Raw genomic sequence first — 27,142 nt, 5'->3', positions numbered from 1 at the left:
ATAATTACTTTACTTCCTCTGCTATTAAGAATTTTAAAAAGTGCTTATAAATGTAGTATTCAAGTTACGCAGTAGTTCAGATAACAATGAACAACTTTATTTATTTATTATTTATTTAATATATTTAGATACTACTTATTACTGGAGACAGTCTCTAAGCGGTTTACAAAATAACAAATACAATATGCATATATGACAAACTATGAAACTGAGAAACTACAATATAATAAAATCCCCCAAAACAAAAACCAAGCGGGACAGTATAAAACATTTTAGAGTCAGGGATTCCTATCCTCTTCACTCACAATATGCAGCCCTCAACCCACTAGCACATAAACATCACACCCAAGTTCTGCCATTACATGTACACAAATAAAAAAAACACCTACTGCCCATCCCATTCTACTCCCATACAAGAAGCACTCCAAAACAAACAAACACTTGAAGGAGGGCACCCGCAACACAATCCCAGCACCCGTTTGGCTCAGCAGTAGTTCTCCGGCTGGCTGTCCATCAGCTGCAACAGCTGATTCCACTCACTTCCTCCTCAGTTCTCTTCCAAAGAGAGGATTCCGAGGGGCAGTAGAGCTCTCAGGGATCGAGGAGGAGGTCCTTGCTTTTTTCCACTCAGTCTAGAAGTTTTAAAGTCAGCATCTCCCTGGAAGGGTTAAAGTTGTTTTCTTGATGCTTTTTCAGCTGGAGGCTCCCTCCTGTTCAGTGGTGCCACCTCTCCCATCCTGTGGCTGCTGTGTCCACAACCTTCTGAGGTCCATGCACTGTCAGCAATTGGGGATTTCTTCCCAATACAAATTCCACCTTCAGGTGAGGGATTGTCCTCAGGACTGTAAGACTGATGCAAAGGCATGTTTTCTCCTGTCCTCTGTAGCTTCAGCCTGACACTGATACACACCCCACAGTGGATAGCGCAACATCTGTGAGGTTATACCAGACTCAGAGGAAGAAAGGAGGTTGACCTGATAGACATAGGAGGAGGAGCTCTTTAGAAATAGGATGATTACATCACTAATGGTAAATTAATCAGTTCAGTCTGAACATGATCCAGAAAAACTGAGAACTTCATTGGGAAGCCCGAGAACCATGCCCCTTTGACCAGATTTGTGATTACGTGTACTGGGTGTCACTTGTAATGCTGGGGATAATCTTACTTCAATTTGCCTTCATGCTTCAATGAACATGACAGGTGTTTATTATTTATTTAATTTATATCCTGCCCTTCCAGTAGGAGCCTAGGGCGGCACTGTTCAGGGTGTTCTGACTGATAAACAGGAGTTTGCTTATTTTGTTTCTGCATTTATTTTAAATAATGTCTGGCCCCTTTTCGAGCAAAAGCCCTACCAGAGCATAAAATACACAAAAATAATATATAAAAATCCTATTTTAATAAAATACAATAATTTAAAACAGTTGTTAAAAATATCTCAGCCCAACACTCATATAATACTAATTAAACTAAAGGACTAATTAAACTACTGGAAAAGCAGGTTAATATAAACACTAAAAATTCAGCCCAGCATCTCAGTTACAATAATCTCATAACAAATGGGGTTTCAAGGCTCATTCAAAAGCCAGTACTCATGGAACTAGCTATATATCCCTTGGGAGGGAATTTCACAAATGCAGGTCATGACTGAGAAGGCCCTGTTCATACATGTGCTTAAAGTTCAAATATGACAGGAGAGTTTCTGAGAATTTTCAAAGTTGTAATCATGGAAAACAACCATCAACAGTCCTGTCAGCTTGCAAACATTGATAAGAAACAGGACACACACACACACGTGTGTATTGTTTTACTGCTCTGTCTACATTTTGTTTTAAATAAACTGCTACTCATTTTTTAATCAGATTTTCTTGTGGCAAATGACAAATAATGCCTTTTAGAATCTACTGATGAAGCATTTATTTATTTTAAAAGATGTCTCACTTGCCTTGCAACAGAAGCTTCCAAGATGGCTATGAATGGTGAAGAATTCTGCTATTTTAGGACATGGATGTAGATTCAGATGTAATTTAATCATTTGCACTGTGCAATGATTGAATGTTAATATTGCGGCCGGCCGCTAGTGGCTTTCATAGATACAATTTAAAAAACAATCCTGCTTAAACTTTACAATATCTTTAACAAACTGAGGCCATTTATAGTGATAGCATTCCACTAACGTTAATGTCTATATTTTGCTAATCCATTCAATGAAGTGGCTTATGCATTGGCTTCACAATCAAATCTTTTTAGATGTCTCTTGCCTGAAGCAAAATGTTTGAGCACACTGAGGTGAGGTATGGGGTGAGGTGGGGGGTGGAATGCAAGCAAACAAGTAAAAGAAATGCATCCAGCATGATCACTTTTTGGTTCATCCCTTTTTACAAAAGAAATACCTGCTTTACCCATAATAACCAGCATTTGGTAAAGACTGTAGATTTGTTGATACCCAGCAGAAATATGCATGCAACCAAGATGGTCATTTTTACAGCAAAAAACTAAAACAAAATTCTTTTCACACCTCATTTACTAGCTGGGGTGGGGGGTGGGGACCCTGTTCTGTCCTTTCATCATTCATGTCCAAGACATAAAATAACCCTAATGGAAAATGGCTACTTGATGGGCAATTGTCTGGCTCATTAATTTGTGAATAAAAATAATGAGGAAATGTATGGATATAACATCAACCATACTATAAAGAACATAAAAGACCATTATACAATCGTTACAGAAGACAAAATCAATTATGTGGGTTTTTTTTTTTTGTAACTAGTGGATCGGGTTGAAAGAAACCTAATTTAATGAAATGTGAACTGCTACAGACCAGGACAGAGAAAGCACACATGATTTGGTCTACCTTCATAGGCAGCAGCTTGGGAACAACAATTGCAGCCACACTTCCAAATATGTGAATTCTCTTTTACCACTATTGGGCAAGAAACAAACAGCAAGATGCATCATCAGTGGGTTTAAGGAGGTTGAGCGGAGTGCAGGGAACCACTGTTGTTGCTTCTATGGATAAAAAGGAGTGAGGATGAAGGTAAATGAAATGCAAATAGAAAAAGAAGAACAAAAAACAGTGATGATTTTTTAAATGCAATTCCATACCAACCACAACAAGATTCCTATAAGGCAGAAAACTAAGCAACTCACAACCAGTCAGGATTCCTAACAAAAACCCCAAAATATGAAAAATGAATATTTGTATAAGCATGACTATCAAATATACTTATTATTTACATAAGTTATAAAGATATTTATAGTGCAATCCTACGTTTTATTTATTCAGAAGCAAGTCCCAGTGTATTCAGTGGGGCTTACTCAAACAGGGAACGTAACTGCAACCTCAAGTGATAAGCAACTTCATTCATGCAACCAAAAATTCAGAATCATGCCACTTTAAGCTGTTTTGCAACTGTTTATACTTGTTTTTATGATTATTGGATTTTAAAGGGATTTATTTCTTATTGTGAGTGGCCTTGGTTTCCAGACTGCAACTCTACCTCACAGGGTTGTTGGAAAATTCCCCCCCCACACACACACACACTGGAGATATAAAAATACATACACCCCATATAATAGTTTATTGTCAAAACCAGTTGATCATTGCAGAACATTAAAAAAAATCAATATTAGTTTCCTCCATAATAAAAACAGTGATACCTAAGTAAGCCCTGCCTAATTGCTTTAAAAATAGGATTGGAGGGGGAGAGAAAGATATACAACACAAGCACAATTCTTTCCTATGGTCACTCAAAAGCCCCATCAATTCACAGCACAATCCTAACCATGTCCATTCAAAAGGAAATCCTATTGAATTCAATGGGGTTTACTCTGGGTATGTTTACTCTGGAAAAGCAAGCAGTGATGATTATTATTACTATTATTTATTGCATTTATATACCGCCCCATAGCCAAAGCTCTCTGGGTGGTTTACAGCAATTAAAAACATTAAAAACAAGTATACAAATTTAAACAATTAAAACCCATAAAAACAGATAAGCAAGTTAAAATCACATGTTATTAAAATGCTGTTAAAATGACTGAGAGAAGAGGAAAGAGGATTAAAGCTTCAATTTGGGAAGTTTGCAAAACACTGCCCTCTTCAAAATTTAAACCTGTCTGACTCCTACACACAAGAGAGAAAAAGACTGAAAGCTTACTTATTCAATCTGTGAGATGTTCAGAAAAGCAGGAAAAATCACGTTTCTGAGCCTTGGGCCAGTCACTGCCTCTCAGCCTCAGAGGGAGGCAATAGTAAACCCCCTCTGAATACTGCTTACCATGAAAACCCTATTCATAGGGTCTCCATAAGTTAGAATTGACTTGAAGGCAGACAATTCAATTTGACTCTACATTTTGGCTCTATAATTCCTTGTCAATCACAACCCTGACTTCTTATTGTCTAAAAACCTGAAAGGGCAGGAATTAGAGCAGAATTTAGAGCAACTCATTACTTGCATAGGGGCGGCTGACATTTTGGTGTATATCTCTGGAACCAGGCTACCTAGAAACTTTAAAAAAAAATGAAAGCTGAAAGTCCAGAGATTAAGGTGACTCACCTGGAGTCCTGGAGGGGACCCCCAAAAACCAGAGTCTCTGGCGGAAAAACTGAGGTCTGGTAACCCTACTCAGCACCCTTCACAAACTACACTTCCCAGGATTCTTTGGGGAAAGCCATGACTGTTTAAAGTGGAATAATAGTGGAATAAATATACAGTGTGAATGCAGCCTGGGACTGGTAGAGTGGAGGACAAGGGTAGCCAGCAGTAGGTGGAGCCAGAGCCAACGACAGGCAGAACTAACGAATCCTAGTTTTGCCCCATCCTCCTCCCTGCTGAGTTCTACAGGAGCAACACTAAGCCTAAGGAGGATGAAGCTGACAGCCAGCGCCACTCCTCGGATTGCTTGTTGTAAGTACAAAGGCAGGCAGGTGGGACAAGTGTGGTTGGTGGGGCAATTCCCCAACTGCCCTAAAGGGCTGGCCTCCACTGCCAATATGTATTCACAATAGAGCTTCATTCAACATTAAATGAGCCAAAGTCTCAGAACAGAATTTTCCCTGTCTTCTGCATGAATAACTGGCAAAATACTGTGCCCCATTTTTCCTCCCACAAATAATGTGGAGAATGTTTGGAGGTCATTTTTGCTCGACCCTGGTCAGAATACACTTTTGGAACTCTTATAAGCATCCATTTCCACTCCCTTTGATGAAGTTTTCAGCTGGATCTCCACACATCACTATGAATTAGACTGCCTGAAGAGACCTCCCATCGAGGAGCTCATCCCTAGTGAAACTTTCTTAAAAATATTTATACATTTTATTTGGCTTCAATATTTATAGTTTCAGTAGGGTCTTTGAGATGCATGTCTTCCATTTTCCTGTCTGAATTTAAATTGCATTTTGCAGGCTGACTTCTACAGAAAGGTTCCACATTTACATTTAAAACCATGTATGATAATGTATTGGTCTGGCCTACTTTCCCTATTTTTGCAATACTGAGATAATCACCATTGTCATTCTGTGGAATAGAATTTTTTTTATTATTATTTTGATGACCATTTTATATTGCCTTAATAACAGTTCAAGGTAAACTGAAGGGTTCTTAGATGTTCCCTATAGTCCCTTGGACATTTCAATATATAAATTTTGACAGGTTTCTCAAAAACAGCTTACCCAAGACTCAGCAAAACAAATGCAAATAAATGCCTTTGACAAAGATGGGATTTAGGGTTGCTAAGAGAGTTGGTGATTTACTAGGGTATTTGCACATCTGTTTATGATTCTAGGACATTTCTGCCTAACCTGAAGTTGACTTTAAAGATATTTGAGGTGCAATTAGTTTGGAAGCCGTGCTGTGGTGAAAAACACTGGTCCTGATCAAATGTTGTCACATGTAGCAAGGGGCCATGCGCCTAATGCTGCACATGAATGTCTGTAATATGTATTATCTTATCAGCTTTGACAACACTAATCACCTTTTGGAGGGGGAAAAAGGGCTGCAATTGAAGGGTTGGACTCTGATCCCTCAACCTACTCACAGAAGCAAACAGCAGGATCAAAGCTGACAACATGAACAATTCACTGTGGCATTGTACTAGACAAAGAGTGGAGAAATCAACGGTCAAATCCCTATTCAGTCATGAAGCTCAGTGGGTTATACTGAGCCAGTCACACTTCTGTCAGGCTAACCTACCTTACAGGGTTGTTGTGAGAATTAAATGGGATAGGGGAGATTCCATCATGAACTTCATGAAAGAAGGGAAGGATATAAATGTAAAACATAAATTATGATTATCTACAGGACACGATTTACCTTGCACATTATCCTTTTGCATGTGTAAGACTATGGCTGCAATTCTGAACACACCTAAGCTCCAAGGAACACAATGGGACTTCTTTCTGAGTAAACATGCATAGGGTCGCTCTTCAAAAACTTGGCCTGATCTTTACGTTCAACTGAAGGCTTCAGATACAGACTCCAGATGCTTTTCATGCATGGATCTTTTGCTCACGTATTGTGAGCAACAATCATGTTGCGTCATGGTTTTTATAGCCCTAAAGTTGCATAGACCTGTAATAGTCACTATGCTTGTGTTTTCTCTCACATTACATTCAGGCATTCAGACATTATATGTACTGCTATCTTGGGCTCATCCAGACAACTGCAAAATGTGTGACACGCCCGCTATGTGTGTTCATTATTTTTCGGTCGTCCAAATGACGTCTCATGCTGTTACGCATTTTCGCGGGTTAAATCCGCTCCTTGCAATACCGGCAAAAATGCGATTTGCTGTTTAAAATTGGGAATCATCCACTGTGCCTTCAGGAATTAGGATGCAATACAGTGGACTTTACAGCTGATGGGCGGTTCTTGGGTGTTTCCCCTTGCCCCTTCTCCTCATTCCAGCCAATCACGTATCTGCACTTTTGCGCATGTGTGAGAATAAGCCTGGGAAAATTGAACCAATTATCGCAATGGTGGGGTGTTGGGGTGTGTGTCTGCAACTGCTGCGCAGATGCATTTTATTTTTTGCCAGCCTGCAAACTGGGTGGCCGCTCTGGGTGAGATCTGCAATGCACAGCAAGCGAGAAAGGGGGGTGGTCAGTTTCAGCCTGCCTCCGGAAAGCTTTGTCAATTTCATTGTACTTGCTGTGTTTTTTGCTTCAAATCAGAAAAGCATACATTCGTTTAAGTGTAATATCGCAAATACAAACAAGGCAGGCGTGAAACCGACCAGCAGCCTTTCCTTCCGAGGCGAGAACTCCTTTACAGCCATATTGTGCTTCGTTGCAAAGGGGGAGAGGAGCATACGTAATTTTTTTGCTGACCAATTGGTTGATAGGGGAAGGTTTTAGAGGCGGAGCTTGGAAAAAGCGAAAAGAATGTAAGGGTCTTACCGCTGCATGTGCGGGTGCAAAAAAGCATTTTTTTTAATTGGGAAAGAGCGAACTAAAAGGCAAAGTGAGGACTATGAGATGACAAACCGAATATGGAAACCGTGGATTATCCCGCTCCGTTTGGATAAGCCCCTTGTCTGTCTCCCCCTGCCTCTGCAGTGCATGCCTGTCTTTTACTTCCTTAAAAGCATAACTTAGTCAAATATGGCATATCAGGGTTCACTGACAGCGCCGTCACTAGCAGGAGTGCAGGGGGGTGCGGACCTCCGGTGCGCGCCCTCCCAGGGGCATGGATGAGGTGGCTGGGCCTGTGTGCACGTGTGCATGTGTGCGTGTGCACTCGAGGCCAGCCACCCCGTCCATGCCCCTGGGAGGGCGCACACTGGAGGGGCACCCAGCCGGAGAAGGCCTGGGAATGCCGGCGCGCCTCCCTCGCCCCGCCGACACTGCTCCCGGTCTCACCCACCTGCCTGCCTCCGAGGAGGAGTTGGAGCAGCCTTGCCGGGCAACGGCGCGGAGTGGGGCAGCTCTGGGTGTCACCCCCTTCGTGGTGACACCCGGGTGCAGGCCTCACCCTCTGCACCCCGGTAGTGACGCCCCTGTTCACTGAACATTATAAAAAAAATTCAGATTAAATAATCTAGTGGCCATTTCTATCCCCAAACATTCAAATCTTCTAATCATTTGCGCCAGAATAATTTGATTGATTTTGGTGGCATTAAGTGGTTTGAGGATTTCATGCCTTATGCAGTATACATTTCTAAGGCCATAAATCTAATTAAAGATAATGACAAATTACACAGAACACTTTTCAATAAAGGCCCCATATTTTCCACAAACAAGCAGCTTTCCTCCACATTTGCAGAAACAATAGCTTCTTTTCACCAATTTATAGCTCACAGTGTCCTTTAGCAGGAAAAATAAATTTCATTGCCATCAAGGGAAAATGACTAAAGGCAGAAAGAGTTCTGTTTGGATTCAAGTTCTTCTTTTAATACCATCAAGACAACCTGTTCATTGTTTTGCCTCAGGGCTGATAGAAGTTCATTCTGCCAACAAACTGTTAGAGCTGGTTAGTCTTTAGAGCACTATTTGCATTTGATTTCCATGCAATGTTGAAGTAAAATGCTGGGAATAAAACTTTTAGAGAAACTTTTGTGCACAGATTTCTTAGGCCACATTCACACCATACATTTATTCCACTATTATTCTACTTTAAACAGTTATGTCTTCCCCCAAAGAATCCTGGGAAGTATAATTTCGCTGAGAGTTGTTAGGAGACCCCTATTCCCCTCACAGAGCTACAATTGTCAGAGTGGCTTATCAGTCAGTGCCCCTCTTCCCAGAGAACTCTGGAAATTGTAGCTCTGTGAGGGGAATAGGGATCTCCTAGCAACTCTCAGCACCCTTACCAAGCTACACTTCCCAGGATTCTTTGGGAGAAGACATGACTTTAAAATGGAATAATAGTGGAATAAATGTATGGTGTGAATGTGGTTTTACGGAGGCAAAGACCCAGCTCATGATTGATGTTTGAATTATGACTGCATGGGTGCAGTGCCACAAAGGAAGCAGTTTATATGACAAGTCTTTCCATGTGATCTATACATTTTCAAACACTCTTTTGCAAACTACTGAACAACTTTTTTTTACTTCTTATCTAAGAAGTACTGAACACAAGCCACCAGGGCTGGCTCCAGGAATGCCAGGGCCCTTGGGCATCAGCTTGCCCTGGGTCCCAGCGTGTGTGCGTGTGCACGCATGCACACATGCAGCCCCCCACGCCCCCACCTACCTGTCTGCTGTCTTTTACCATTGCCCTTAACAAAGATGGCAGCTGTGGTTTCCCTAAGGGGATGACGCCTCTGCCGCCATCTTTGTTGAGGGCACACATGCGTGCTACGCATGCGCATCTCTGCCATCAACTAAGATGGCGGCAGGGGCTTCAGTACCTTAGGGAAACTGTGGCCGCCATCTTTGTTAAGGGCAATGGTAAAAGACAGCAGACAGGTAGGTGGGGGGGCATGGGGGGTGCGGATCATGGAAGGGGAGCTGAGGGGTGGCTGAGGGGCCCCCTGTAACTCCAGGGGCTGTCGGGCCAGTGCCCCACCTGGCCGCCCTTTAGAACCGGCCCTGCAAGCCACACCACAAAAAATGGTGAATTGGTAGTGCCAAATGTGCTGAATAACACTGTTCAGCTTACTCTGCTGAAAATCAACACTGGAAAATCATTGTGTCCTATATACAAAAAGAAAAGAAATTGTGATTCCTATCTATCATGTGGGAAGTTAGGGATTAGGGGTGTATATATCAGTCTATTTCTAATCTGTGCCAATTTTGTATGCATTTATTCCATGGCCTTTCAGCAATAATCTGTATCTTTTAACCCATACAAAAATGCATAATGTAAGGAGGTATTTTATTTCAATATGCACATTTCCAAATGTATTTTAACCTAAAGTATGCTTGTTAATTGAATTTTGATACTTTTCTTCAGCTGAGAACAGTATTGCAAAATTCAGAGCAGTGCAAAATTTGAAACAATTATTTTCTGATCCACACTGTTATGTGGGAAGTGTGGATTAGGCAGGGCCGGTGCTTCTGTTAGGAAAAGTGAGACAATTATCTTGGGTGGAGGGTGGTGGATTGTACTCCCAGTGCCCATTGTTTGCGTTGTCAACCCACAAACTTGGCTGCCAATACCAATGCCTCAGCTGGCTCCTGTGGGGCTCTCCAGAATGCCTATTCCATCCCCATACCTTGCTCTGAGGAAACAGGTCCTTCCTCAGAGCAAGATATTTTGGGCAAGGTGGCCTAGGGGTCTGCCTGCACTACTGCAGAGATACTGCCAATGCTGCCACTGTATTAGCAGTAGCAAAACAGTTAAAAAGTGATCAGGATGGTGGTGGAGCAGAGGAGGAGGAGGAGTTGATGGGTGGGCTTCCACCTTAACACTTGCACCATCCCTGGGATAAGGTACATTTGTATCAGAAGTCACCAAAACTGAATTCCTCAAACCACCTGTCCACCTGTCAAAATGGCCTGTGGGGGAGGTTTGGAAAAGGTTCCCCACCACTAATATAAGTGAACAGCCTATGAAATGTGAACATACCTTTCACTGGTGTGGGTCTTGAAAATATATTGACAATATTGGGAATCAATTCAATTTTTGTAACAATGATTTTCTGAAGGCGAACAAGAAGAAGAATAAGAGAAGGGATGCACCATTGTGCTATGGTAAATGGTAGGCAATGGTGTAAATACTGGTTTACAATCTGAACTTTTCAGTCTAATAATATGCAGATGCTTTAGTTAGCTGTAAAAGAAGTGAATTACTCATTCTTCAACAGTATATTGCCCTAACTTACTGTGGGAAAATAAACTCCATCCCAATAGGACTGTATGGGTACAGAAGGCAATGAAGTTAAATTCAAAGGAATTCCTGCTTAGACACACTCGTTGCTTTGTTCATGTTTTCCCTGTATTCTCCTGTATTCTCTTGCGTTCACAGCATAGGATTGTGCATTGGATATTTTCAGTCAGAAGAGAGTCAGAGTGATTAACTGGCTCAGCTGAGCCAATTCATTCACAGGCAGAACACATTTCTGTTATACCTAGAGGAAAAATGTGATTATGCAGTAATCCAGCAAGCTGTTAGATAATCCAGAGACAGCTGTCTTTTTGTTCTCAAGGAATGCTGAATGCTGAGTTTGCTTAATATCCACATTTTAGGGACAAGTTCATGAATAAAAGAGCAACAAATTGACTACATAAGGCTCCAAGTATAACCAATGGTAGCCTTATGCAACACAATTGTGTCCAGTATTATTTTGTCCATCTCAGGTCTATCTATGAATCCTCTGTTTTCTTCTAATAACTTTATCTTTATATATAAAACAAAACACAAGTTGAGGTCAGGTACCTGTGTGCTGCAGGCTTAATTAGGCCCAGTAGAAACCCCAATTTAATCTGCAAGACTGCTTCCCCACATCCAGCTGTCCTACACCTGATGTCAAGTGTGGGGCAGACAAAGGCATGGCTGCAAAGTAACAATTGGGAGCCTGAAGTGAGCTCCAGATTGTTCCTCTGCAAGTAAGACTTGCTAATAGTGCCAATGAGATGATCCGTGCTGACAGTGAGCCTCACTGAGATCAGCTGTACCAGGGAATTTTCCTAAGTAGAACTGAGGGAAGTCGATGCCAGCTCCAATCAGCTGATCAGTGCTGAAAGCCAGCCCCTTTGGAGGTGCACTTTTAGTGCCTATCATCTGATTGGCACTAGCAGAGGGCTTTCCAAAAGGGTTACTACAAGCCCCTTTGACAGTTGGCTGGTGCAGTTTGGATTCAAACCACACCTGTATATGTACATTTTTCATCTGCTGACATCTTGCTGATCTGCAGAGGAAAAATGTCCTGTTTGCAGGAATAGTTTGTATTCAAACTGTGCTCTCAGTCTGATCAAGTGGGGCTTGCAACAAGCCCCTTTGAAGTTGTCATCCGATGTCATAATGATGTGAAATAATTGACAGGTGAGCAGTTTGACCACCTGTCAAAATGGCCTGTGGGGGAGGTTTGGAAAAGGTTCCCCACCACTAATATAAGTGAACAGCCTATGAAATGTGAACATACCTTTCACTGGTGTGGGTCTTGAAAATATATTGACAATATTGGGAATCAATTCAATTTTTGTAACAATGATTTTCTGAAGGCGAACAAGAAGAAGAAGAGAATCAACATTCAACAACAGATAAGTGTCCATAGGTTTGCAGTCTTCCCCGCTGGATGAATAGGTTTCTGCTATTGGTGTATAGTTGGTACTGTTTTTTTCTGTTGCTGTTTTCTGTGTTGTTTTAAATGGTGTTTTAGTTGTTTTTATTGTCTTTCATTGAACATTGCCCTGAGACCTATGTGAAAGGCTGCTGCTGCTGCTGCTGCTACTACTACTGCTACTATTACTACTACTACTACTACTACTAATAATAATAATAATAATAATACTGTACTACCTACTTACCTAAGAGTAAGCCCCATTGAACTTCCTTGATCTTGCTTCTGAGTGGACTTGTACAGGATTCCACTATTAGTCATGTAGTATATATTATTGTTTTCCATTATACAAGCTAACCCCCTGCCTAATTGCATGTTTTTTGCCTTGGATATTAAACATTATTATGAAAGAATAGATTAGGATGCCACTATAATCTATTGCATATAAATGATCTCCATTCATATGAAAAAAAATCTGTTAATAAATTATGGATGTCTTTTTACCACCACATGTAGGTTGCTAAGATAAATGAGTTTGGTTTGGTTTTACAAATTAAAACTTTTTCAACATTTCTCTTGCCCATTCAACCTAGGGATATTAGGCTCTGCCTTATCTGGAGCAAGACCATACCCCATCAAGCATTGTGCTGTCATTTAAAAACGTTGTATTTATTTCCATTAATTTTTATCCCATCTTTTTTGCCATATGTGCTCAAGGCAGGGAACTTGCCAGTTATTGATGGGCAATTTTTGCTCATTGAATTTGGAATCAGCTTAGCATTTACTTTATGATTTTCTTAGTGACTATTCAGACAAAGCTCATCTGTTTTTCAAGAGTTTTCTGCCAGAATGGAATATTAGTTCACTGATAGTGCCACATGTATGTATATTATCATATTGCTCATTAATGTTTGTCATACTTGGAAATTCAACTGCCGTACTCTTGAAGAAACAAATCCAAGAACAAAAGAGGGTTTTAGAGTTGGTGGGAGGGGAACAACAACCTCTTTAAACCATCAATTGAGAATATTGACTCAAATAGGGAAGATAACAAATCACCCATCAAATCAGCCTTTTATTTACATAGTTCATAGCAATTCAATGACAGTAAGGGGTAAATGAAGGGGAAAGGATGCCATTTTTGCACACATACCCCATTGCTCCAAAGGACTCAATCTAACTCCCTGGAGCAGATGGGGGGTGCACAGGGGGCTGCAAAGGAAAGGGGGAAACAGTGAAAATCTCTCTCTCCTGTTCATGGAAGCCTCCTCTGGAATGAACACAAATGGAGAATATATATTACACACACATACACACACACACATAGACTTCCACTAATGGAATTCTGAATTTGAATTTTTCTGTGTTTAAAATATTTTCCTTGATATCAGAACATCTGCTGATGTAGCAACCATTAATCAATTTGGGCTAATTAATAATCTGATCAGGATACTGGTTAAAAGAAAACCGCCTGTCTTTAATAATATTTATTGCAAGTTTAGCCATAAGACATAATCCATATTAGGTTCTGGCATGCCAATGTTCATTGAAAGCTGAAACTATTTCCTCTTCTGGGCAAAGCTACTATACCCAAAAGAAATTAACTGGAAATCAGCTTTTTGGAAAACAGTGTTGTAAACCAGTTTTCCCTAATGAACAAAAGTAAAGTATTGTCAAAAAGTATTGAATTAAGGTTTCTGTGGGGAGCAAACTAGAAAGTTGTATTACATTGCTCCTGAGAACCTCCTACAAATCTGGCAGTATGCTTTGTTTTGTGGGAAATCATGGCATTATAGAATTTAGATGAGAGGTTGGTATGTTTGGATAAAGTATTAGTTTCACAGTCTAAAATGAAATGTTAAATGTTTACTGAGAAAGGAAGGAAGGAAGGAAGGAAGGAAGGAAGGAAGGAAGGAAGGAAGGAAGGAAGGAAGGAAGGAAGGAATTGGTTAAAATAATATGAGAGATGTAATTTTTTTTCATAGAATGTTGTAAGAAAATGCAACAACATGCTCTCCCAGTTCACCTATATGCATTCAGGCAAGATTCTTACAAAAAATACAAGGAGAAAAAGCCAACAGAAAGATCCTTGTTTGACTTTTTCAGTTTGTTTCATTACCTTCTGGGGGTCACATGCCACCAGTAGGCGGTGTCAGAGGCAAAAGTGGGTGGAGCAATAAATGTAAATTTTACCTTTGTATTATAAGTTAGTTTCTATACACAATCACACACACACCTCTTTATCTTCTATCCAGATAAGAAAGCATTAATAATAATAATAATAATAATAATAATAATAATAATAATAATAATAATAATATGTCCTGCCCTTCCTTGCAAAGGATCCCAGGGTGGCAAACACATCATTAAAACATTCTAAAACAGTTTTAAAACATTCTAATTAAAAAGAAAAGGTTTATCTGGGGAGATGAGCACCAGATGCAGGTCTGGAGGGCTGAATTTGGCCCCCAGGTCTGAGCTTCCTCACCCCTGCTGTAGCATGTGATTGAGTCACATTAACTCAGCTACCAGTTGTCCAGAAATTGAAAAAGTGAAGGATAGCACACCTCTTGCCATTGTCCAGGTGACTAAAGGCTCCTAGGCTGTGTGCATGTCTATAGTGTGCACTGTATAGTGTTTAGAAAACAGTTAGGTGCTTTATAATAATACAATGGATGGTGTCCAACACAAATTCATCGGTTTCAGCGGGTCTATTCCAGTATGACTTCACTGGATATCAAAGGAGGAGGTGGATGGGGAATGGAGCCAAAGGGAATCCAATTCAACTCTCACCTGAGTTTATCTATGTGAAGCATTCCTTTACTGTAATTAGATGAAAATAGAATTAAAATGGAGGTTCCATGTAGCACTTGGTATAGCTCTATATTCTCTATTTTTATTTATTTATTATTTGATTTATATCCCGCCCTTCCTCCCAGCAGGAGCCCATTCTTTAGTAATACCCTTCCCCATAGCCAAAATCCTCTTATTATGTTTACTCAGATATAAGTCCTAATCAACAAGTTGCTTTCCATACAGGCGGGCCCCGCTTATAGGGCAGGTTCCATTCTGGACCCCCACTGTAAAGCGGAAATCGCCATAAAGTGGAACCCCATTGAGTATAATGGGGCACGTTGCTCGAAAATGCCGCAACAGCGCAAAATCGGCTTTAAAACAGGGAATGAAAGCTGCCGTATTAGCGGAACACCGGGAAGCGGGGCCCTACTGTAGTTAATAAAGGCTTCCTGTTTGCAAGGTTCAGCCCATTTTATTGCTTCCTGCTGACTGCAGCTTGGGGATTACTGATAAATGGTCTCTTAACTGTGGCTTGAATTATTTTCTGTTTGTTTATTTATTTATTTATTGCACTTGTATACCCCCCCATAGCCGAAGCTCTCTGGGCAGTTTACAACAATCAAAAACATTAAAACAAATACACAATATAAAAACATATTTTAAAAACAATTTAAAACACAATTTTAAAATTCAAAACAATATAAAAACAATTTAAAAACACATGCTAAAATGCCTGGGAGAAGAGGAAAGTCTTGACCTGGCACCGAAAAGACAGTGTTGGTGCCAGGCACACCTTGTCAAACAGATCATTCCATAATTTGGGGGCCACCACTGAGAAGGCCCTCTCCCTTGTTGCCACCCTCCGAGCTTCCCTTGGAGTAGGCACCCGGAGGAGGGCCTTTGATCTTGAACGTAGTGTACGGGTGGGTTCGTATCGGGAGAGGCGTTCCATCAGGTATTGTGGTCCCAAGCTGTGTAAGGCTTTATAGGTCAAAACCAGCACCTTGAATTGAGCTCAGAAACATACAGGCAGCCAATGCAAGCGGGCCAGAATCGGTTTTATATGTTCGGACCATCTGGTCCCTGTCACCAATCTGGCCGCTGCATTTTGCGCAAGCTGCAGTTTCCAAACCTTCTTCAAAGGCAGCCCCACGTAGAGTGTATTGCAGTAATCTAATTTGGAGGTTACCAGAGCATGGACAACTGAAGCCAGGTTATCCCTGTCCAGATAGGGACATAGTTGGGCCACCAACCGAAGTTGGTAGAAGGCATTCCGTGCCACCGAGGCTACCTGAGCCTCAAGTGACAGAGATGGTTCTAGGAGAACCCCCAAGCTACGAACCTGCTCCTTCAGGGGGAGTGCAACCTCATCCAGGACAGGTTGGACATCCATCATCTGGTCAGAAGAACCACCCACTAGCAGCATCTCAGTCTTGTCTGGATTGAGCCTCAGTTTATTAGCCCTCATCCAGTCCATTGTCGCAGCCAGGCACCAGTTCAGCACATTGACAGCCTCACCTGAAGAAGATGAAAAGGAGAAATAGAGCTGTGTGTCATCAGCATACTGATGGCAACGCACTCCAAAGCTCTGGATGACCGCACCCCACAGTTTCATGTAGATGTTGAACAGCATGGGGGACAGAACTGACCCCTGCGGAACCCCATACTGGAGAGTCCAGGGTGCCTAGTAATGTTCCCCCAGCACCACCTTCTGGAGGCGACCTGCCAAGTAGGAGTGGAACCACCGTAATGCAGTACCTCCCACTCCCAACTCAGCTAGTCTCCCTAGAAGGATACCATGGTCGATGGTATCGAAAGCCGCTGAAAGATCAAGGAGAATCAACAGAGTCACACTCCCCCTGTCTCTCTCCTGACAAAGGTCATCATACAGGGCGACCAAGGCTGTTTCCGTGCCAAAACCAGGCCTGAAACCCTACTGAAATGGATCCAGATAATCGGTCTCATCCAAGAGTGTCTGGAGCTGGCCTGCAACCAGTCGTTCCAGGACCTTGCCCAGGAATGGAACATTTGCTACCGGCCTATAGTTATTAAGATTTTCTGGGTCCAGGGAGGGCCTCTTCAGGAGTGGTCTCACTACCACCTCTTTCAGGCAGCCAGGGTCCACCCCCTCTCACAGAGAGGCATTAATCACTTCCCTGGCCCAGCTGGCTGTTCCATCCCTGCTAGCTTTTATTAGCCAAGAAGGGCAAGGATCCGGCACAGAAGTGGTTGCACGAACCTGTCCAAGCACCTTGTCAATGTCCTCAAGATCCACATGTTTCCTATTTCTGTTCCTATTTCACTATAAGGCTGTGTACACACCATACATTTAAAAAAAATATTTTACCCAAATAATCCTTAGAACTGTAGTTTGTTAAGGGTGCTCAGAATTGTAGCTCTGTGAGGGATAAACTACAGTTCCCAGGTTTCTTTGAGGGAAATGTGTTTTAAATGTATAGTGTGTTCTCAGACTAATACAGGAACAGAAGCTGACACTGCGACAATTAAGAAGCTATCACTAAACTTCAGCTATGACAAACAGGAAGCTATCAAACAAGCAGGACCTATGAACAGGAAGGCGCTTTTCAACTAAAAGTAATCTCTGTAGAGATTTGCTTGTCCACCCTGGATGAGTTGGTGGTGAAGTTGCCTTTCATTGTAAAAAAATATGCCACAATTCAGGTCTGAAAAAAATGTAGAACACCACAAAAAATACTGGACTACAATGATGCAGTGCTGACAATGTCTGAATTCTCCATAAATGGGAGTGAAGAATGTTTGGTTTAAATGAAATAGGAACAGTTTGTAATCCTGTTTCTTAGCACAGTATATTTGCAGCAGCAGATTTGAGAATAACCAGTCCCACCTCATGCACACTAGTTAAATAAAGAACAGAGACAGACTTCTTAGGTAAAAAGTATAAAGAATATTTACTCACGACCTTTCATATGTTCAGGAAACATAGGCTCTAGCTTAGACAGAAAAAGTAGAAGTCTTAGTCCATTATAATGGTCATCTTGGAAGAGAAGCATGTGTATGCTTCTCACTCCCTGACTGTAATGGAGAACATGCAAAAAGGATCAATAAACAAAGGAGGAAGAAGAGAAGGTAAATAACCCCACCCTTTAGGAAGTTACCTCATGGTAAACAAGCATAAAGATGTCCTCCAATTCTAGCTAGAGGAGACATCTCCCTATCAAAGGGGGTGGCATGCAAGCTTGCTTAAACAACAAAGAAAGGATAGGAATTCAAGAGAAAAGGAGTAGCATGGAAGGACATACTAATTCCACTGAATGCCATATTCAGTGCAGCAGGACTCATAACATCAGTAGAAAGTACTTCAGTAGACAGTACATATTTATCTGACAGAGCTTGTTTGTTTACTAAATAGGTTGCAAAAAATATTACTGTTCAGATACCCTCCACAGATCTCTCTTTAAGCAATTCTTTAAGATACTCTTTCTCATTTAGCATAGTACTTTGAGGACAGGAGAGCGCCGAAGGACTGTCAATATTATTTTTCTTCTTTTCCTGTTTAGAAAGGAAAGCATGCTCAGCTTCCCATTTCTGCACATTTTTGTCATTTCCTTGCGTCTGATTTCAGGAAATGCTGTATAAACCTGTAATCTTCTGAAGGCTTAAGAATAATGAGGATTTAAAGGATTGTTCTTCATTTAATGTCAAGAGATAACTTGGACTTATTTTTCCCCCAGGGCAAAGGAAGCAAAGAGGCAGAAAATGAGGTAAAGATTTTTCCCTCCCTCTGGACCACTGGTTAGTCTTAATGCATTTGTAGGGAATGATATGAAATATTTTAAAACTAAAGACAGAAGGCTATTAGCTTGTTAGATGGACCTATTTTACTCCTGATTTGAGAATCTAGTCATTTTTGGATAGAAACATAAGTTTAATCGAAACATTTGTTCCAGAGTATCTACTTGCAATGCTGGAGGAAAGTAAAAAGAAAAAGAAAGCCAGGGATATGAATTTTGGTAGGCTGTAAGATCAAATGATGGCTGAACAAACTATCAAATTTATAGAAACTTAGACAGAATATACAGTTTGCATGCCATCACTTCAACTATGTTTTTCCGTAAGCAAGTCAGCTGCTAGTCATTAAGAAGTCAGTAACAAATTCTAAAAAAATAAGTGATATGCACCTTCAGCATTAACTTTTTCCTAGATTGATTGGTTTTATTAGATTTTCCTCCTTTTTCAGACACCAACTTTCTGTTACAGCTTTCACTGGCCCATGTGCTTCACACCATGAAGATTTTCTGTGTGTATTAACTGTGAGCAGTTAAGTATGGATCAAACTATACCTCACAGTTTAGTAAGAATATGAGTAATGCAGGAGTTTCAAGCAAGACTGCAGACTCTAAAAGCTAATGGAGTATTATCTGAAGTTCTCATTTTTTAAGAATTGTGAGGTGTGCTCTTTTTGTCAACAAAGAATATAAAAGCGAGATGAATTTATTGTCGCTTTTCTCAAGTAACAATGAGGCCTTTCTATCACAATGGTACAGCAGTAAAGTGATTCATGAAGAGATCTTAGCGAGGGAGCTGAGAGTACAGTCTCTGTCTGAATTTAGATTGGAGCAGCAAATTAAATTATCCACCTGGTATATAGCAGTTCAGTCAGGACTGCTGCTCCTCAGATGAACTGTTATCCTACTACTGCAGCCTCTCTGAAACAGGTATTGAACTATGCTGATACTTGGTTCAGACTTGGGTTCAAGCTCATTCAGTCAAATTAGGTTCTGTACCAGTTCAATCCACCCAACGTGGAACCGTTTAAAATCACAAAATGCTAAAGGTTTTCTTCAAAGTCCAGTTGCTAGGAAGGGGCTGACAAGCAAGATCTGTTGGTTGGGAATAATGCTGACCCCTTAGATCAAGCAGTGTCCTAGGCCAGCTTCATATATTTCCACTGGGGAAGGCCTCATATTTTGCAGCGGTTTTCAAAGTTCCAGGCTTAATCCCTGACATTTCCAGTAAAACACTATGTATGAAAAAGCTTGCTTCGGATATCACATTGCAGTGGGTGAGGAGCAGAGCTTGGAAAAGTTACTTTTTTGAACTACAACTCCCATCAGCCCAATCCAGTGGCCATGCTGGCTGGGGCTGATGGGAGTTGTAGTTCAAAAAAGTAACTTTTCCAAGCTCTGGTGAGGAGACGCTGTAGCTCAGTGGCAGAGTGTGTTATTCATATGTATGCAATTTCAGATTTAACTCCTGGCATGTCCAGTTAGAGAGACTGTGCTTAAGACTTTGAAGAGAAATGGCAGGACGCAAATATAACAGAAACACATGGTGCTGTGGGAGCCACGGGCTTACTAAAGGATTTCAGTGAATAAAGGGATGTGGACTTTTCTGGCTGCTTGGCAAGCTAATCATGTAATTTCACCCTTTAAGATGCTAGCCACAATGCATAAGATAGCATTTGTATTGCCTCAGCAGGTGAGATCTCAGCTGGCTCTCCTGTGGTTTTTGTTTTGCATTTAAAGCGCAGCTGGGTGTGGCCCATCTGTCACTGCAGCAAATTCTACAGTTGTATTTGCCGGAAAGGATGTTATAATTCTTGCATCTAAAAGAAGAGTTTCTTTAACACACGCACACACACACACACACACAAACAAAGGGCTGAATTTCATGACCGCCACCAGCATGACGGCTGTTTCTCATTCTGACTTCAAATTGCTAGTGTCGTGTGAAAACAGCCATAGACTTTTAGCATATTACCAGGAGTGTCCAGTGAGTCCAGTTCAGTAGCTATTGCTACAATTCAATACGTACTAGAATTATGCCAGGATTCGTGGCTCTTCACAAGACCATCAACCAAGGATGCTCAAGGAATTCATTTTGTGTGAATTCTGATGCAAACAAACCTTAATCATACCTCCTGGGCTAGTGTGAGAACACAGTTATTCTGTGAATTTTACACTCCTGCAAATTTTTGCAAAGTTCTCTGCTCAAAAAATGAACCAAAATATACATTAATGTTTATTTTAATTTTAGGATAAACTACATTTAAAAATGCAAATATTTAGAGAAAATATGTTTAGAAATGCATATTTTGTGATAAAATATATTACATTCTATAAATATGTGTTTTAATACAAATTTTCATGTGATTTTTTTAAAAAAATGTAGATCAATGCAAGAATTGCATAGAACAGATATATGAATGGGACATGGTCCATAATTATACCGATCTATCCATACCTATGACTCACTATAGATGGATGAAAGCATTCAGAAAGCATTTGGTTTTTCTGAGTCTTTGGGGGCAATTCTTAGTAAATGCTCATGTGTCCCTAATCTGAAAACTTTCCCAACATTATGAGGCAACCAACCTGGGGACGCCCTTCCATCATCACCAGCCCTCTTTTTAACCAGTTTCTTAAATCTCTCTTTCCCACAATCACCAGGTAAGGGATGAGGGGAATGGCAGCTAAGAGGGCTTGTAAAAGCCAAGGGCTTTTCAGAAGCCATCATTACAAAGCTGCAAATTTAGAAGCATGCTTAGTTATCCATTATCCATTGATAATCTGGGAATTACAGTGGTTTTTTTAGTCCTTCTGATGAAAGAATTTTTTCTTACAAAACCTGCACTTTGTGAGCATCAGAAATTCAGACTCCTACCATGCTCAGAATGAGAAACTACAGAAGACACAGCACCGGGCTTAACATCACAAAGTGTTAATATCTATGGTTCCCTAAGAGCCTTCCAAAACATCTTAGGAGACCTCCCCCCCCCAGTTCTAGTCTTAACAACAATTTTCCCACCACCTTGTAAGTTTGCAAAAGTGCCTCTCTCATCTTCATCAGGTCAACTGCCTTAGCCTCAAGAGATTAAGCTTGATCCCTGAGGCCCACCTACTCATTACACCAAGCATACACTCATGATTTCTGCCTAGCACTCCCTTGCCCTAAATTTATAGTCTTAGCTATCTTCCCCTTAGTTGTTGCTATTGTAACAGTTAGATCCAGAGGCTTTGCTTTAAAAACACACAGAGGTGTGGCGTAGCTGCTGATCTACACCAAATGTGTAGGAATTTAAAAGGAGAGTTCATATCAGTTTAGTTTATGGAAGATGGGATTAAGATTTAAAACTAACCAAAAGCTAATTTTTCCCTTACCTTGGACTGAGATCTACCTTTAGTTTATTTATATGTTGTACTTGATAAATCAAAAACTGAGCCCACACTGAGTTTGAGCTGACAGTTAAGCCTAAACTTTTATTTTAAGCTGATTTTTCTACTAGTTTGGTATGCAAAGTACAGTGCTATATAGTAGCTTTTTAAAGTTTTCTTCAAGAAGGGGATTTCATCAAGGTTTCTGGTTACATTTTAGGAGTAGTGGACATTGTGATGGGGTTTTGAGGTTCACCTGACCTCCTGACAGCTGAGTTGCTGTTGCATACAGGGAAGAGGAGGGAAGGAGTGAGGCAGCAGGGAGGTTTGCATGGTAGAACTGCACTGGCAGAGTACTCTGTGGTGACCTCCTACTCCTCTCCCTTTCTGGTAAGTAGCAGTGACTCAGCTGTCAGGAGGTTGCCACTGCTCCGTTATGTAGTCCGCTTCCTCATTTTGCTACAGCCACTTAAGACTACACTGATAGAGTACAGCTGAAAAGTCCGTTTCTACAGGCTTATCATCCCAGGTTTGAGTTACTGGGACTGTCCAGGGATCTTGTGGTGAAGGGTGGGTAAGAATTAATAATAATAATAATAATTTGTAAGATTTTGCAAGATTTAACCTCTGGGATCTAGCTCCAGGTATGCAGTGCTTTTGCTGTGTCATTTTTCCAGTTTCAGCTGATAATTTAATAAATAAATAGGTGGCACTTACTTTTTCCTCATACAACTGCCTAACTTGCTTGTTACCTTGATACTTCATCACTGACACTGAGATGCTTGCTCTGTTAAAGCATGCTCCATGAAAATAACTGATGAATGGAATTTTTGTATGCTGAAACTACTCACCAGTTTCAGGCTTGCAAATCTTTGGCCCTTGGCAGGATTTTTGTGCTCCCCCTCCTTTGAAATGTACTTTTATATATGTTTGCAATTGATATGTGCATGGCAGCACTGGAACTGTGTGACATCATGAAATTCCTGTATATTTCCTGATTTGCCACCTAGGCCCACATGGCTATATATCATATGGTAATAAAGTGTGTGTCACAATATTTCCAATGTGGAAATGTATTGGTTGCATACTATCGAATGACATTTCTTACAGATATCATTGCTGTATCTCGGAAATTATTTTCTTTCTTGAAAAATAAGGAGTGGGGGAAATGGCGTTTAAGCATAAATATATGCCTGTGTCTGAGACTATATCAGGGAGGCGGCAGATTTATTCTTAAATGATTGGGTTTGATGCAAAGATTTTTAAAAAAAGCAAACTCAGGGTAGTTTGCAGCATGCATTCAATAGCTAGGATCTAAAGAACTAAAGAGATCTAAAGAGCTGCATTCAGAGTTTCAGACAGCACTTGCATTTTCTCAGTGTTTCCTTACCTGTTAATTTTTGTGTTTTATGTGATCTTTCATATAATGTAAAAGCAACTTCTGGAAATCTAGTGAAATCAAAGTGTAAGTTTAGCTCTCATTTCCATGTTAATTGTTTCCAGAAAAAAATAAGTTTGCACCCCTGTTATCCTGAAAATTTGCAGGAGTTGGGTGTTTTATTTTCCTCATAGTTTTCTGGGGATCATGTCAACACAACTCACATAACAAAATTTGGTGCGGTATTCTGGCATACAGAAGCACACAGGCATATAAAGGGTGGAGAAAGGTGACGTCCAATTATGTCTGCTGTTGTTGTGTCACACCATGCCCACTGGTGTGAATGAAATTTAGTGTGTGACATGGTGGTATATTGATGAAAAAACCAGTTCCATAACACAGTAGGTACTGCAGTGTGAAAGGAACATTAGAAATTGGGACAGAAGCACTAGCATAATCAGGAAAAATAATACAATAAACCCAATGTCTGAATGCAGCCTAGCTGTGCTCAAGTGCTTTCCTGTGTTTTTTTGAAAGATCCTTTGCCAACACACCAAGGAAGACTCGTGACACATGTATGGTTGAAATGTTATATTTATTAAAATATAACACATAATCAATCAAATTCCAATCCGCCAATTAATAATCTCAAATCCTTCGGGCAGGTGAGGCTCAACCTATCTATGAGGGTCTAGACCCTCCAAACCAGGAGGCAAGTCAGTCACATCGTACTGCAACTCCCCAGACAAGGATGTGGGAAAACTTCTCCCTCCTTGCAATCGGAGTCAGGTTTGTGGTTCCAACCTCCGCATCCTGGCCCCACCGTACAGGCGTTCACCATGATGTGCAAGCCGGTCCCATGTGGACACCCCCCGGATCCACACCAGGCATTACGCCTTGATGTTTCACCAGGGAGTGCCCTTTACCCAAATGCCTCATCCACCTCCATTTTTTTTAACCCCAATTACCTCACCTGTCCGAAGCCACAAGAGGGGATCAGCTTAAGCTTGGTCCCCTCAACCCAAAGAAAACAAAGCCCCCAAACCCAACCTAAAATCCTCCAATAGCAAATCACACCCAATATCCGAAAGATGGACACCATCATCTCGAAACAGATGCGGTGCATGAAAACGGATTCTGTCATGAGGAATATATGCCCCACCCAATGACAAAACTAAACTCCTAACTTTCCTATTTACCCACTTTCTGGATCTGTTGATCCTGTTGGGGTGCATTGCACCCCTCCAAACACGTCGCACCAGCATGTCGGACCACACTATAACAAGGTCTGGGTATGACTGGATGAGAGCATTAAAATCCCGGGTGATCCTAAGCAGCAGATCCATACCTGGCCGCTGCACCAAGTCGTTTTCCCCTAAATGAACCACCAACACATGTGGCCGGTTAAACGATGCCATAAGGCAACACACCAAAGGCATGAGCGCATCCCAAAGCATGCCCCTCTGAGCCTCCCAGCCAACCGTTGCTCTAGCGGAAAGCTGCAGCTGTGTCCCGGCAAGCGTAGAGAAGGCTCTCCGATGTGCCCAAAATAAAATAGAGTGGCCACACATGACGACCCTCGCAGGCACAGGAAGGCTCAGCACACCTAAGAAAAGAAAAAACAATACATCAGAATCAATACCTGACATAAGACTTGAAAGCGGAAGAACGCCACCTTCCAATCGCCTGAATGTCCTGAACGCTCATGCCCACGAGGGCGGCGGCCGTAGCTGCCCCAATCCAAAAGGAATGCAGCCCATAGACTCCAGCATCGCGACCACTGGCCAACAAGGCCCGCCGAACAACGGCCCAAAATTGAAATTGAGTCCGGGCAGAACCATCCGGATGTATAAAGAGGTAACGCTGGCCCGCTGGCCTCATTGACAGAAATAAACGCACTGCAGCCACTGGGCACAATTCAGGGACCTGGCAAACTCTCAATGAAATAATACTTCCACGGCCCTTTTGATCAGTCTTAGAGACTCGAAGGGAAAGTCTAACTATCTCTGCACCTAGCGTGCAATCTCCAAAGCAAAAAGGCTCGGTAGGACACATCGCGCTTTGAGGAAGCCAATACTTCGCTAGGGCGAAGAGCACCATAGAACATCGTCAGTGTTACTGCGGCGAACAGGTGCGACTCATACTGAGATGAGCACAGAGACCTAAATAAAGGCAGGATCTGAAGGAGTACATCGGGCGTGATTGGCCTCCTTCGGTCAGCGGGCCTGTGAGCGGAACGCGACCAACCCTGAAGGACCTTTCTGACCCTAAAATCTACAGAATGATCCTGCAATCCTCTTGCCTTGGAAATAAAGGCCAGCGCAGAGAGGTGTCCGGCGATGGTAGAAACAGAATGAGATTGCCCTTTCAGATGTAACTTAAACTGCAGCAAATGTGAAACAGGGATAGGCCATACAGGAGGCAAAGCACTACTGGCATGGAACGCCTGAACGTTCCCAAGGCACGCTGGTATGCCCTCTGAGAGCTGGGAGCAAGGGCAGAAGTTATAGCTGAAGAACGCCACCTGCCAATCGTCTGGACGTCCTTGATGCTCATGCCCACGAGGGCAGCGGCCGTAGCTATTCCAATGTGAAAGGAATGCAGCCCAAAGACTCCAGCATCGCAACCACTGGCCAACAAGGCCCGCCAAACAACGGCCCAAAATTGAAACTGAGTCAGGGCAGAACTATCTGCATGTATAAGAGATAACGCTGGCCCGCTGGCCTGAAACACACACACACAAAAAATTGCCGCATAGTGGAAACTGGACATAATTCAGGTACCTGGCAACTAAATAAAGATACAGAACTGCCACGGCCCCATTGATCAGTCTTAAAGACATTTAAGGAAAACCTCATTAAATCTGCACCTAACGTGCAATCGCCAGCATAAAGCACTACAGGACACATCGCGCTTTGAGGAAACCAATACTTCACTAGGGCGAAAAGCACCATAGAACATCGTCAGAGTTACTGCGGCGAACAGGTGCGACTCATACAGAGATGAGCACATTGACCTAAATAAAGGCAGGATCTGAAGGAGGATATCGGGTGTGATTAGCCTCCTCCGGTCAGTGGCCTTGGGAGCGGAACACAACCAACCCTCAAGGACCTTTCTGACCCTAAATCTACAGAATGATCCTGCATTCCTCTTGCCTTGGATTAAAGGCCAGCGCAGAGTGTCAAGCGATAATTATGACAGAATTAATTTTGCCCTTTTGAATATAGCATAAATATCAGAATACTTCCAGATCGCATGCCCGCTAGGGCAGTTGTTGCAGCCACTCCTGTATGAAAGAAATGCAACCTCTAAACATAATGGCCATACGAACAACATAGCAATAATCAAAATTAAATCAATACGTAGCCATTAATGAATATGAAAAGATAGTACTGGCCTAACAGAGAAAAAGCTCTATCCAAGGGAAACCAGAGACAGAGTGGGCGATGGGCAGCCCCTCAGCTTAACCACTCAGTCACTAGCCCACTGGTCCATATTAAGCGTATGCGCTAAAAAAAAAAAAAAAAAACAGCATGCCAAAATAAGCGCAGGGCTCAAATTTTACAATGACTTGCCCAGAAAGCTAATTTTTCCAGGGCAAAAGGCTCACTGAAAATATTATTAAGGCCACCGCCCAGGACAACTGTCCTGTAAGGGGGGGAAAAC

Source organism: Rhineura floridana, chromosome 8 (assembly GCF_030035675.1).
Source record: "Rhineura floridana isolate rRhiFlo1 chromosome 8, rRhiFlo1.hap2, whole genome shotgun sequence".
Lineage (NCBI taxonomy): Eukaryota > Metazoa > Chordata > Lepidosauria > Squamata > Rhineuridae > Rhineura > Rhineura floridana.
The sequence above is the reverse complement of the archived record's forward strand: the minus strand, read 5'-3'. Positions refer to the sequence as shown.